Source organism: Stegodyphus dumicola, chromosome X1 (assembly GCF_044657685.1).
Source record: "Stegodyphus dumicola isolate Sdum_Otavi_A_Nest chromosome X1, ASM4465768v1".
Taxonomy (NCBI): domain Eukaryota; kingdom Metazoa; phylum Arthropoda; class Arachnida; order Araneae; family Eresidae; genus Stegodyphus; species Stegodyphus dumicola.
In genome coordinates this window covers 76,365,825-76,380,779 of record NC_140780.1, presented here as the reverse complement: position 1 = coordinate 76,380,779, position 14,955 = coordinate 76,365,825, and the positions used below count along the sequence as shown (strand labels likewise).

At 31.8% G+C, this 14,955-nt stretch overlaps 1 protein-coding gene across 1 annotated transcript in view; it reads left to right on the top strand.

Annotated features, from left to right (window-relative positions):
* Window positions 1-14,955, top strand: part of Syn (synapsin) — a 377,780-nt gene that overhangs the window by 160,467 nt on the left and 202,358 nt on the right. The window lies entirely within an intron of this gene.

Below are 14,955 nucleotides of genomic sequence, written 5' to 3'. Positions count from 1 at the left end.
TACCTTGACCCTTTTCTTATTTCTTTTACATGCACAAAAGCCCGCTCCAAAAGACTTATATTAACTGATGTGAAGATGATGTTAGGCAGGAAGAGATTGTCAGTAGCAGTTGCTGATATTTTAACGTTTCGAAAAAAAGAAAAAAAAAGAGAGAGAGAGAGAGAAAGAAGAAGGAGAGAAAAAGCTTTCTTTTGGCGGCAAAAAGTCGCTGCGCAGTAATTACATTCTATCGCGTCTTCGCAGATACGTTAGGTATGGGAAAATTCTTTCAGTGGTTAGGGCTTATTCTCGAGACTTTAACTCTGTTAATAGTCCAGTCGTAGAATAATTCCCACTTCTTATATCATCAAGTTGATTTTTTGTACTTGATTTTTTTTAATTCGTACAGTAAGAAACAGAACAAACAGAAACTAAGCAATTTAATTATATTACAATGGTCTTGAAATCTGAATACTAATTTCGAGGAATGTAAAAATATTTTAAACAATTCCCAAATAGTTTTTATTATAAGAATGAGGCTATATGTATTGTATATGCATATTGCGCATGAATCCAAAATTTATGCAAGAACTTTTTTTAATTTTAAGAAAAGAAAATTTAGTATGAATAAAATTTGCGTTACTTATTATTTTTTATCATTAACAAAGTTAAATAGGCAAGATAAACGCCGAAGTTTGTTTAGTATTTTATTTCTAAAGTTAATGAAAATAATGCTTTGTAATTAATACAAGATTTTAATCAACAACTTTGCCGTATCAATAATAGAATATCCTTTGTTTGAAATCATTGGAATACTATTAGTTCATCACCAAAACATCATTGCTGAAAAGTAAATTTAAACCATTAATATTATTTTTATCATTATTCTGATCACGACAAAGCAATTTGTGACCTATATTTTTTATTTAAACCACAGCTAAATTCAAAGCATAAAAAAAAAATTCCTAGAGCTTACAGCAAAGTTTTATTAATTACACTCTATCCATTATATCAAAACTACACAAAATCATAGGATTTTTGAGGACAATTAAAATTCCATCAAGCTTGGTCAGCTGATCCAACATGAACTTAATATCCACTAAAATGAAAGCTTAGGTTTTCTTCATATCTTAATTTTGAATTATCCTGTTTAATGAATATGGTTACGTGCATACAAAATGACAGGGAAATAATATAAATAGTATAAACCTGCAATACTGGTTTCAAATATGAAAAAAAATGTCAAGTTTCGGTAAACTTAAATCAGCTAATTAAATTCTTTCTGCTTTGATAAGAAAAAGAATAATAAATCAGTAAGTATTCACACCTAACGCATCAAGTGTAGAGACTTTAGTCATAAATTAAACATAAACCGCAAGTAAATCTTATATGGTACGTCCAAACTGCGTACAATATAAACAATACAAAAATTATAATGAACGTAGCTTTCAAGTAGTTAAAGAACATTTTCAAAGCATTGAAATTACAAACTATCATTTTACGAGTTATATGCGATGCTAGAGTTATCATATGAAAGAATCAGGGAATACTTTTTATATTTGAAGTATCCTTATTAAAGTTCTGTATAATATGTAACAAAATTTATTTACTGTAAATATTTAACAAGGGATCTTCTTTCTTTCATACAGCTTTTTCTCGAACACTGATTTCTATTTTAACAAATGAGGTATAAATAGAAACAATAGAACTTATTCATCAGAAGGCAGTTCAGTCGACTATTTCTATTATATTTCCTTATATTTTTAAATCAAGATTTGGAGTAATATATGAATTTAAATATAACCATCTAAATTACTTATGGAAAGATGTATGCTATGTTAAAATAAAAAGTACTAAGAATATGAAAAAGTAAATTTCAAACGATAAAGTTGTTTCTATGTGTAACTCAAGTACCTGCGCAGTACAAGTTTTATAATCTGAATTTTACTTTATAATTGGAATTGAAATTTATAATTTGAATTTTCAAATTAAACTTTTGAGAACTGGCCGTAAAGGGAACAGAAGTTGCATTTAATGAATACCGGGTGTCTTGTGTCGAAGGCAGAGAAGGACGCTTTGGAACAACGGATGCACAAAATGTTAGGAAATAAGTGTGTGTGTGTGGGGGGGGGGTAAATTGAGATGAGAACAAGTTAGTCAGCCAAAAAACAAATAATTCGTCATCTACTACAATGTCGCATTGAGAAAAGAAGGAAACTGACGACTTTGAAGATGATGTCAGGTTCCTACATTCAAGCTTTTGACTATTAGAAAACATTTGCCCCTCTCAATCGATTCGTTGATATAGGCCGATTTCCAAAATCATTTATGTGACTCAGAAGATGATGTGTCAAGAAGTGACAAAGAGATGGAGGGGGAAATGAACACTTGCTCCAAAAACAACAGCTTAAATAAGTCTGTATAGCTAAAAAAAGTTGCAGTTGCATGTTATTTACAAACAGTCATATTCAGGCGCGAGACAATAAATAAATTGAAAATGACAATTTTATAACAATAAACTAAATATTTCAAGTTATGAAGAATGTTGCCTGCAGCATTTAATAATGTAGTAGTTTCTATGTGTTGAATAGTAATATATTAAATTTATTTATCTTATTTACAAGTACGTCATTACATGTTTTTCTTTTAATAATTAAAATATTTTTGTATTTTCAGTGATTATGTTAATTCTAAAAGATAAAATCTGTGTTTCTATCTATTTTATCCCTCATTCTATCCGTATTCTCTTGTTAAATTGATCTTTCTTGAAAAAAGGATATAAAACTCGAACTGGAAAAATCAATATTAAGCAGTGTGCTTATTACTTTCTAAACATCTCATTGAAGGTTTCAAAAATAAAACTAAAAACTGTATTTTTAAATACTTTTGTATTTATAAGTTATTAAACGAAATACGAGAAATTTTAAAAATAATCGTTCAAGTTGTTCTGGTAGCGTTAAAAACTTCAGCTCAATATGATTACGTGACAGATTGAAACATCATATATAAACATTAAAATGTGATTATGAAAGAGTAATCTTTAAATAAAATTATGGAAACAAAATGTGTAAAGATACAGGAAAGCTAAAGAGTAGTAACGCTAGTTAAACTTAGCATTTTTGACTGCAGCATACCTTTCCTTTACCTGCTGACGTTTTTCCATGGAAATACCTAGACGAATCGAGCTAACATAAAGAAGTGTGAAATGTCATCCAAACCTATATAATAATTTCATCATTAATAATTAGCAATATAGTGCAATAATAGCACCCTTCGAAGGAATATCTTAGAACCCCGCAGTTTAATTACTAGTTTTCTAACACTTGTTTTTCCGTGCGAGTCCTGGTCTGCAGCTATCTAGATGTGATTTTTGAATACTTCTAAAATTTAAAGTAAAATGCGCTTTATTTATTTATTTATTTATTTATTTATTTATTTAGTATTGCACAGTGCCAGGCCAAAGTAAATAATTGAATAAGATGTCAAGTATTGACTTTTTATTAACATTTTTAAACATGACCTAATTATCAAATAATTTTTATGAGGTGATATATATATAAATGCATACACATATGTGTATGTGCGTGTATCGACGAGACCTTTAGATATTTTTTTTTAATTTTAATTCATATGCTGTATATCCTTTTATTACTGTCCATGATCACGTTTATAAGTTCATATGTATGTATACTTATGAAACCAAAAGCAGATATTACGCTATAGAATTAATCAGGAAAATAATTTAATATTCACCTATATTTTTAATATGTACTTTTTTTTCACACAGCAATAGATTTTTCATAATCTGAGAATCAAATGCTGTGCAGGTCTTGCTTCGTTTCCTTAAACACTCATAGACTATAGCTTAAGGAATGAGTTCAAAGATAAAACTAGAAACTGTATTTTTAAAATACTTTTATATTTATAAATTATTAAATGAATATATTTATGCCTCGAATTACAAAATTTCATTATTAATTTACGACACATAGACTGGAAATGAGTAAAAAATTATATAAAGGAAAGCGTTTATTTTTTTAAGGAAAATATTCTCCTTTTCATTATTTTAATAAGATCGAGAATTATTCTTTCTTGTGTATTAATTTTACATATTAATACGAGAATAGAAGGTACTAATAATACGAGTACGAAAAATTGCTAAGCGTAATACATGAGAATACTTATTGATCATATTTAAAGAATGTAAACGTATTAAAATAGGAAAAATTATGTCAATAAAATAGTGATGTCTTTTGTTGGATAATATAATATCCCAGCCTTTAAAAGTAAATTCTGCACATATTTGAACACGAGCGCACGTAAGTTTTTCTTTTTGTAGGCTAAAAACCGCAACATCCTGTATTTGTTTACATTTTATTATTAGGAATTCGGGAACAAAAACACTGTTCTATAAATGATATACATGTATTAAAATCATTTCTTGGACAATATATCGCCAAATATAGCACACTCAAACCAAGCCGTGGAGCGGCGTGTGCTGTTTACGCGATCAGTGTCTCCGGATTTTTCGCGTAGTTCCGTAAAATTCCTCTCGCTCTCTGCCGAAAGAATCTCAGCTATTCAAGTATTTCGAGAACTCTTCTTTGAATACTAGAGATGCTTTCGTTGAAATGTTCAATATTATCTAACTCTTGCGTTTCCCGTTTTCAGAAGAGAGTACAGCTTGTATATTAAGATATGTATTTTAATGGTATCCAAAATGCTATTTTATTCTTCTGTGTAATTAAAAAGTCCGCTTTCGTGTTTCCAGAGTAAAACTACTTATCAAATGCTTGTAATACGAAACATTATTAAATTTATCTAAATATTTTACAAAAATTTAATAAATTTAAAATAAGATAAAATTTTCGTGTTTAAACATTTTAAGGGAGATATGCTATAAAATTGTGATAATTTAGCAGCAACTATGTTAATTTATGAGAACATCAAATCACGAAATCACGATATGCCATATGTAAATTACATTTATATGTGTATAGGAAACCGCTACATTCTGCGTACTATTTAAGCAGAATTTCTTTAACAAAAAGTAGAATTTTCGAGTATAAGTTGTAACAGAATCTAGAATAACTTCTAAAGTAACGTGTGTAACTTTACAAAGATTGTTCAGCATACACTTACACATAAACCTACCAAAAGTGCTCCGATTAAAAGTATCGGCACCTTTACGAGAATCAGCTTGTAGTTTGAAGCCAGCGAGTTTCATATTTGCTATTCTGATTAATTTATTAACCATCGAGATGAAATAAAATCACTGCACCTTCACTGTTGCATATGAATTCACTGTCATCACTGCCTGAAAGCTTAATCCTGAACTTGCACATTGGTACCCGAACTAGCACGTCGGTGCTAGTTTTCTGTTTTTGCATAATGGGCGGCGATTTCCCAAAGTGAATTTAACTCGAATATATTTTGAAATTGTTCGTTTTAATAGTTTTACACACTTGCATCTCATTGACGGCACTTTTAGAAATATTGCTTCCTTCATTTTATAACCTAGATTTCATAAAAGTGCTGCTTTTTTAAGCCGGCTGTTGTTGTGAAAGTTATGCTTTAGTATATGTTTGACAACTTTTCATGAAGGAGCTAGTGTTATTAATGTCCTTCGAATGTAAAGCTTTGTAAGGAAAAAAGAGTTTCGTTTCAGGTATATCCTATCGGCGATTTCCCAAAGTGAATTTAACTCGAATATATTTTGAAATTGTTCGTTTTAATAGTTTTACACACTTGCATCTCATTGACGGCACTTTTAGAAACATTGCTTCCTTCATTTTATAACCTAGATTTCATAAAAGTGCTGCTTTTTTAAGCCGGCTGTTGTTGTGAAAGTTATGCTTTAGTATATGTTTGGCAACTTTTCATGAAGGAGCTAGTGTTATTAATGTCCTTCGAATGTAAAGCTTTGTAAGGAAAAAAAGAGTTTCGTTTCAGGTATAACCTATCGGCGATTTCCCAAAGTGAATTTAACTCGAATATATTTTGAAATTGTTCGTTTTAATAGTTTTACACACTTGCATCTAATTGATGGCACTTTTAGAAACATTGCTCCCTTCATTTTATAACCTAGATTTCATAAAAGTGCTGCTTTTTTAAGCCAGCTGTTGTTGTGAAAGTTATGCTTTAGTATATGTTTGGCAACTTTTCATGAAGGAGCTAGTGTTATTAATGTCTTTCGAATGTAAAGCTTTGTAAGGAAAAAAGAGTTTCGTTTCAGGTATGTCCTATCGGCGATTTCCCAAAGTGAATTTAACTCGAAAATATTTTGAAATTGTTCGTTTTAATAGTTTTACAATTTATGTATTTTGTTTAATCTGCTAATATTATAGCGTCTATATTTGTCGAGAAAAAAATTTAGAAATTTAGTTAACAAATCTTGTAAATCATTACTGAATTTGATTTTATGAATATCACAAGGGATAAACGCTATGAATAATAATTTTGATTTTAGCAAATGGGAACAGAAGTAATCATACATAGTCCAGCGCTCATTTTTCCCCAGTCACAGTTTTTTTATTCATAAATGATTCTAAAAGACACATAAAAGAAGTGATATATTATGGAAAATTAATTTCGAAACGTAATAATGTTAAGAATATGACTTCCATGTCTTTAATAACCATAAAGTTAACTCCCTAAATCCTTTAAGAATGCATTTTATTTAGTGAACTGATATCCGTCACATCGTCAAAAACTGACAGATTTGAATCTAAAAAATTACTGCATCAATATAGGTAAACTCCTTTTTATCCGTTCCTTTTCTCCATAGTTCTGAGCATATGAAAGAGCAAATAATGACAGTTTTGTAGGAGAAGCTGTGCAGTAGAATTATCTGGACAGATTTTCGTGCTTTTTACATGCGCAAGTCTATTCTGTTAAACTCTATAATAAATACATATTTCTAGAATATATCTTTTGCATTCAGATAATTTTAATCCAGTTTCAAATGTAGCATTTATATTTCAAATAAAATAATGATATTTTAATTTTTCATAAAAACATACACTTGGAAACTAAATGAAAACGATTATGAAGTTATTTGCATCGGATAAAACACACAATTCTATTAAATTTTCATGCTGTAATACTGCGTTTTTTAAATTCATCCTTAAATATTTTGAATAGCAAAGTTAATTTATTTTATTGTTCCTTTTTTTTTTTTTTTTTTTTTTGAGTATATTAATGAAGTTAAATTTTGCTTTTTGAAATACTTCTAGAAACCTAAAATATACTTTTGGACGAAACGTTTAGATTACATATACATACAAGTCTTTTTTTTTTTTTTTTTTTTCAGTACGAATTCCGTTGAATCTTTTCTACTAAGAATTTCCGGGAAATTGTGCTTTACTTTCTTTTGAGATGTTAACTTATAAAGATTAAAACAAAATTCACCGGGGATCGCATTACGTGCGAAAGAAGCTCTTTCAGAAAATAAAGGAACTCTGCTCATTTTACGCATGAAGAAACTTGTGAAAATTTCAGTTAGCCAATTAATTTCCTTGCGGCTGCTATTCTGAGGCTTAAATACTAAGTTTAAAAGATTTTTCTCTGTTTAAAAACTAATGGACCAACCTTCTTTTGGAGCATTGTTTTATAAATTACATAGAAATTTCAAGCTAAATGTTATTCTAACTCTGAAAGGAAAATTCAGTTGCTAGAATTAAAGTTATTATCCCTTATATTTTGTTAACTGTGTATTAATCAATATCGCAATGTATCATTTTTTAAACCTGAGAAAAGAGTATTAATAATCTGTGCCTGCTTCTGCGCTGGGTTAAGAACTCATTTTAAGCCACAAGTTTTTCTTTTGGACGAGCAGTTCAAATAAGTAAGATTTATCTACTTTCAAAGGGCAACCTTCATAGAAACGTTTTTAATCCCAATTAGCTCGAATTCACACTAGACATGGAGGCAGTCACAAGAATAACGACATGATTTAATCATGCAAAGAAGTAACTCTAAGAAAACACTGTCGATTAATATTCATATACACTTGGCTTATGGTAAGCAATTAAAAACTAAAAGAAATTATATGAATTCGCGTTTAAAAGAAAACCGAACCTTTTTAAATCTTTCATTTCAGTTAAAGCTTAATATATCAGTCACACGGAGTACATCATAGTGCTAAAATTAAAATTTAGTTGGTTCTTTCTTATGCAAATGAAAGGTTTATGCATGTATACGTTATATTGCAAGCAATTTACATTTTGCAATGACAGTTTGGTTTGCTTTGTTTGACAATGACAAATCACGCTTCGGCTGTCAGGCCAAGAGGAGAGGTGCCTTCATGGAGGACCTTCCTAAGAGAAGCTGACTTCCACGTTAAACGGGAGAAAGCCTGTTTTACAATGATAGTTTCTGTGTAGCAGTATTCTAAGTTAGTACTTTTTTTATTTAAACTATTCATCAAATGCATCTAAAGGGTGAAGGAACATTTCAGAGCATCAGCCAAGCATCAGTGCCTTCCTGTTTGCATTTTAACGGTGAGCCTTAGTCGATATCTGCTGCTGAAATCGCCCCTGATAAGAGGCCTTAAATTATGGCCTCAATTCTCTGATGCCTTATATAGTATTTTAAACCAACTATATTATTTGAAATGATTCCATCTATAGAAACAAAATAAACAAACACATTTTAATTATTGGTTTCAGTAAATTCTTAGATTTTTTCTCTCCGGCAGCTTCTTCTTGCTAGCTATAATAGGTTTTAAAGTTTAGTAGAAAGGAATTAAAAGTATATTCGTTGTCTTATTTCCGACGGCTTTTTATTAATTAATTTATAAATGTGCTTTGAAATGTTTATTGAGCGATTTTTGTCATTGCTTTGTTAATTACCCTATTAGCAACAAAGCTAGGGAATATGATTTAAGATCCATAAGTAAAATGTGTTACGTCCAGTTTATGCAATGATGTAACATGAATGTTTTTATATAAAATATTCTGCTGTACTAGGAGAATATCATGTTAATTGAGTGACTGCTAATGCAGCTATTAATATCACTTTCGTATTTTAATTCAATTAACATCTATCTTTGAGATTTTCGAAGAAACTTAAGAATTAAAAAAATATGGAAATATGTTTGGCAATTTTTTCATTATTTAAAACTGCTTTAAGCCCATCCAATATCTGACCATGCTAAATAAGGTATCTTTCTAAATGGCTTGTGAATGTATTTTGGTTCGCTCAGTGTCTTCTTTATTGTCTTCTTTGGAGGTCCACACTTTTAACTTGAAGTTTGTTGGCCAAATATGGTAAACCTTTATAAAAAACATATCCGTCCATGTAATGCTTATATTCTCTATTTCTCTGTTCTGTGCAGAAAATAAGTTTTTGCGTCACAAATGTATATTACTGTGAGGGTGAAGTACCAAGGGAAGGAGATACACACTTTTAACCACCAATCATTGAAAAAGTTAAATCATTACTGGCCGAAGTTAATCTCAGATATACGAGCCTCAAAGCTCATAAATATCTATTTAGGAATATGTCTTTTTAGAAAGTGTGTTCTGAAGAGCCATCGAATCTTTATTTTGTAACTAAACATAGTATCTCCCTTATTATTTTCATCATTTTCATTTTGATTTATTGAAATAGTATTTCTCTTTGTTTAATTACATAACTTAATTTTTCAAAATGGGTCAAAAAAGAAAATAACGGGACGTTCCTGTTCTCTTTTTGGTTTGATTTGTTCACAGCTGTTTTAAATATCTAGAGTCGTGCATTCATAGTGTTTTACTTTTAAATACACAGTTTTTTTTAGTTAAAGAAATTAAAAGTGGCAATGTTTCCTTAAAATTCTATCTTTTAAGGCAATGGTAATTTTTCTTTAAAACTCTATCTTCTAACCTTCCTACATCCAACCATCTAGATTTGAATTCGGACTAAAAGCGGGACAATATTCTTTCGTTTCAATGTCAGAGAAAAGTTTTGATTATATTTTCTTAAATCCAACCAGACCTTCTGGGTTGTTAAAAAATTTCTTCCTTATCGCTTATATCTTTCCAGATCTGGCTTTTAAAATAAATAAGTGTTAAAATAATATATATATATATATATATATATATATATATATATGTAATAATAAAATTCTATAGTCAAGAATACACTTAAAATTCTAACTGTATGTTCTTTTCATTTTTAATGGCGACGGTCTCTTATTTGAAAGTACGTGGAATTAAATCCACAGCCCCGTAGTCAAGTTGTTTTTCCCGCCTTTTCTACACGTACAGTTATAGAATGTTCTGGAAATATTTAAAGCGAACTGGATTGGCTGACGAGGCTGACGTCATTTCTTGGAAGCTCCGCCTTTCCAGAGGCTATAAAAGGACTCGCAAAGGAATATCGGGGCTTTTTCTTAAATGTCACGATGCAGTAAACTTCATACAAAATGTTATTAGTAGTTCTTTTTTATTTACTCCGGATATCTGATTTTGTAACTGCTATTTCTCCTGACCAATAATAAATGGATCCTGTTTTTTAAACTTATCGTCTGATAATTTAAGCTACGACTACATTTATGATTCTTCAACAATTTATTTATTCCTGAAAAAAGCTGGTACATCACATATATATACATATATATATTGTTAACTAACGCTAGTTTAATGAGTATAGCATTGTTTGAGGAAACATTTTACTTCTGCCAAAACTGCAAGAAATTAAAGCTTGCATTTTTTTCCTGGGATAAACAGAAATTATTACTATACGAACAAGAACGACCAATCGAACTTGGAGCTAAGCTAAAAGGCTTTTCTTTTTCTTCTCTGTTCACGAAGAACTTTTTTGAAACTATGATGTTTTACGACCTATTGCTCAAAAGTTTTATTACATTTTATAAAACTATAACGTTGCGCGCCTCTAACTAGCACGCAACCAAGAGGTGACTGTGAAAGCTTGTATAAACCACAGAGTCTTATAAAGGGTTTAAGTCCCTTTTTATTCAACGTACTAAATTACAATTGCGTCCTCTTGACGCTTACAAACTGTGCCCAACTAGGCAGTCAAAATAAAAATAAAAACCTGAAAAGAAATAAAGACAATATTCTAACTACGAGGCTCTCTAAAATAACTAACTCACCGCGTTTTACAAATACCGCAGCTAATTCAGCAGACTTGAAGCTCACTGGAACAATTGTAACTACGTCCCGCCAAGCACATAGGCCGCAACGCGGGGTTCTTTAATTCTCGATTTCTACCTCCGCGCTCGCGAAGTAAGAATAACTCTCTCACCGAACTTGTTTCCTTCTATTTAAATCATATTACTTCCGCTGATAATTTGAATGCTTGCGCGTTCTACTCAAATTTACATATTCTGGCATTGGCAGTTCCAGAGGAAAGTAAGGCTTGACAGGAAAGATAGTTTAAACTTAAAATAAATGTTAGTTAAAATAAATATAAACCCTACATTTGCCGCTGCCAGAATTTGGAAAACTTGGAAGCAGGTCCTACAAACGACCTGTTGTAAGTTTATCTAATTCTGAACTAACTGGCGAAAGCCTCGTTTACACAAAAAAAAAAAAAAATCTTATGTAACAATTAAAATTCTGTTTAGTCGTTACAAAGCTTTCTTCTTACAGCAACTTTTCCTGGACTTCATCAATCAATCTTGGTCTTTCCTTCCAGAATCTGGAAGGAATAAGTATCAGTATCTTTCTATATACATTATAATTTACACTTTCTTGACACAATAAATTTTTGTTTTTAACGTTTCGTTTTTCTTAGTTATTGCTTACTTCACATTCATTCAATTTTTCACGCATTAATTTAACTTTACCCTGGCTCTCCACCGTGTGTGGTGTCAAACGGGAATATTCGTGTTTTAGTCTTACAACACTTCCCCTAACCACCATGATTTGTTAGAATTCAACAACCAAATAGACACACCTTACTCGACATTCTACAACTCAATGAGCTACTTTAACAGTCTTAAAAATTCAAATGTAGGTGGAGAACCCTACAAAACACATTCATTCTAGCTTCCCCCTCATTCATCTTTAAACATGCAGGCTTTCGCTCTAAAGCATGACTTTACAGTTTAATACTTAAATTTTGACTTCATTGCTTTTAAGCATTCACTTTTAGCATCTACAATTTTATGCTTCTAGACTAAATTCTACTTTTACATAACATGCAAGTATTTACATACATTTACAAAAGTTTAATACATATGCTTTTTACAATTTACCATAAAATGAATAAGAGAAAATAAATTTTTACTTTACTCATTCTTCGCCAAGCTGGCGGCACTGAAACTAAAATTCTTATTAATACAAGAATACGAAGTTATTTTTATCTTCGGCCAAATTTTGGCTTTAACATAACAGAATTAGTCTTTCGACCAACAGAAAATGCTTGTTTTTAGCTTTTACACTTAAAGAAAATAATACTTTTCCCTTAGCTAAATAAAGTAAAACAAAACTAAGTCTCAACCGAGACATATTGACTTTCGTCAAAACATAGAACTTCGTACTTATGCATAACATTTCGGAACAAAAGAGAAAAAAAAATTATAGAAGGTTTTAACTTATCTTTGAGTTTTCGATGCTTGAAACTCCGTCATCCGTTTTTGACAAAATTGATCCCAAGTTAGAGGTGTCATGGATGTCAATCTTCTCCTTGTTGATCTCCGCGTGTCGTCCCCGTTGATCTTTCTTTTGCGTCCTCTACATGCTGGCCTCTTGACGGAGTAATCTTCTGGTTGTTGGCCTTTGCGTTTCTGCCTGGGACGGCTGGTCTTGACGTCCTCCGGTCTGGAGTCCTTGAATTTCTTCTGTTCCTCGTACTTCTGTGCCTCCTGTTGGCGTTTCAGTTACCGGAACGGCGGCCTTGCTGGCACTTGACTCTGTGGCCGTGTGCGCGTTCTCCTTGATGTGTAATTTCTCCTGCCATCTTTTGTAGGTGATGTTTTCGTCTTTACCACGGTTTCTTTACCCGGTTCATCTGTATTTTTGTTTTTCTTAAACGCCGGAGTTTGAAACTCATTTTTTCTTTTTGATACCGACGTCCGGGTTGTAGAAGTGCTAGGTCTCTCTTCAGTTCTCCGTTTCTTGGGTGGTGGAATAGTTGTTGCTGTCTCTGGCCCTTCTATTTCGTTTAGACTTGAGTCCTGCAAGAAACTTTTAAGGATTTCAAAATCATTTGGATTATAGTATTTTTTCACCTGGTCGGGACTTGCTTTACAGATTTCCCCTCTCTCGTTTTTAAGATATAAGACTACTCCTTTGATTTCCTGAATTACATAGGGGCCTTCAAACTTTGGAGCTAGCTTTGCCATAAAATTGTCTGGGGCACTTGATAAAGAAAATTTCCGTTTCAATACTTTATCCCCAACTTTAAAATCTGCTTCACGGCGTTTTCTATCGTAATATAACTTTTGTCTATTTCTTGCCGTATCCGAAGTTTTAAGCGCCTGATCAATTAGTTTTTGCACGTCCTTTTGTCTAAATTCCTGCTCTCTTTGTTGCACAAAGAATAATTTATCTAAAGGCGTAATTAACTTTCTGCCTAAAAATAATTCTGCTGGAGTTTTTCCCGTAGTATCATGATGTGCCGTTCTTAAAGCATAAGCTAATTCATTTATGTAGCCATCCCAGCGCTTGTGATGTGTGCTAACGTAACTGCGAATTATTTTTACAATGTTTTTATTAACTCTTTCTGCTATGTTAGCCTGTGGTCTATACGGAACCATTTTGATATGGCGTATATCAAGTCCATTGCATATGTTTTCAAATATTTGACTAATGAATTGTTTTCCGTTATCACTAATGACTTTTATCGGTGCACCGTATTTTAAAATGTATCTGTGTAAGAATGCATCTGCGACTGTTTTGGCTGACGCGCGTTTAAGTGGAACAATTTCTATCCATTTTGAAAAATGATCTACTATTACTAAAAGAAAACGATTTTTATTTAACTCGCTCTGGGGGAAGGGACCAAGGAGATCTATGCCTAAAATTTCATTCGGAAATGTAGCGCGAATGCTATTTAAGTACCCGGCCGGGCTGTAATTAATATCATTTATTAACTGACATTGATTGCAGGACCTGACATACGCCGTTACTATTTTGTATAATTGCGGGAAATATACCGCCTCGCGTACCCTTTTTAAAGTCTTTCTGACCCCGAGGTGGCCCGCTGTTTTTTTTTCGTGCAACTCCTTCAAAATGCTTAATCGAAGCGAGGCTGGGATGACTGGCTTATACTCAAGATTTTCGTTCGTTGTTTTCGTATAGAATAATAAATTATCTATTATTTCATAGTTTTTTGCTCTATTTCTTATCGCATCGATATCTGTGTGCTCAAAGCTTTCGGGGTCTTTCAAATAAGCATAAATATTTCCAAATTCAGGATCAGCTTTCAGTTCAGTAATAACCGTATCTCTAGAATCTAAAATTTTTGAAGTCAACACAGCGCATTTAAGTTCATTACCTTCCTCGTCCAGTTTTATACGAGAAAGTGCGTCAGCTACATTGTTTTCCTTACCCGGTTTATATTTTATTGTGATATTATATTCTTGGAGTTTTAAAGCCCATCTTATTAACCTGGGCGTTAGGTTTTTTCCCGAGTAAAGTCTACCAACAGCCGCATGATCCGAAAAGACTGTTACTGGCGATTTGCCGAAATAAACTCGAAATTTGTGTACAGCCATTAATACGGCTAATGTTTCTCTTTCTGTAGCTGTATAATTCCTTTGTGTTTGATTCAATGTTTTACTAAAAAATGCCAGCGGATGGTTATTTTGCATAAGAACCGCACCCACCGCATAGTCTGATGCATCTGCCGCAATTTCCAGGTTTTCGTCCCCCTCAGGGAATTTTAAAACAGGGGCATTAATAAGCGCTTCTTTTAATCTTTCAAAAGCTGTGTTCGCTTCCGCTGTCCACGTAAATTTACTCTTTTTTCTTTTGATTACTAAGAGTGGTTCAACAATATTAGCGAAATCTTTTATGAAAGATCGAT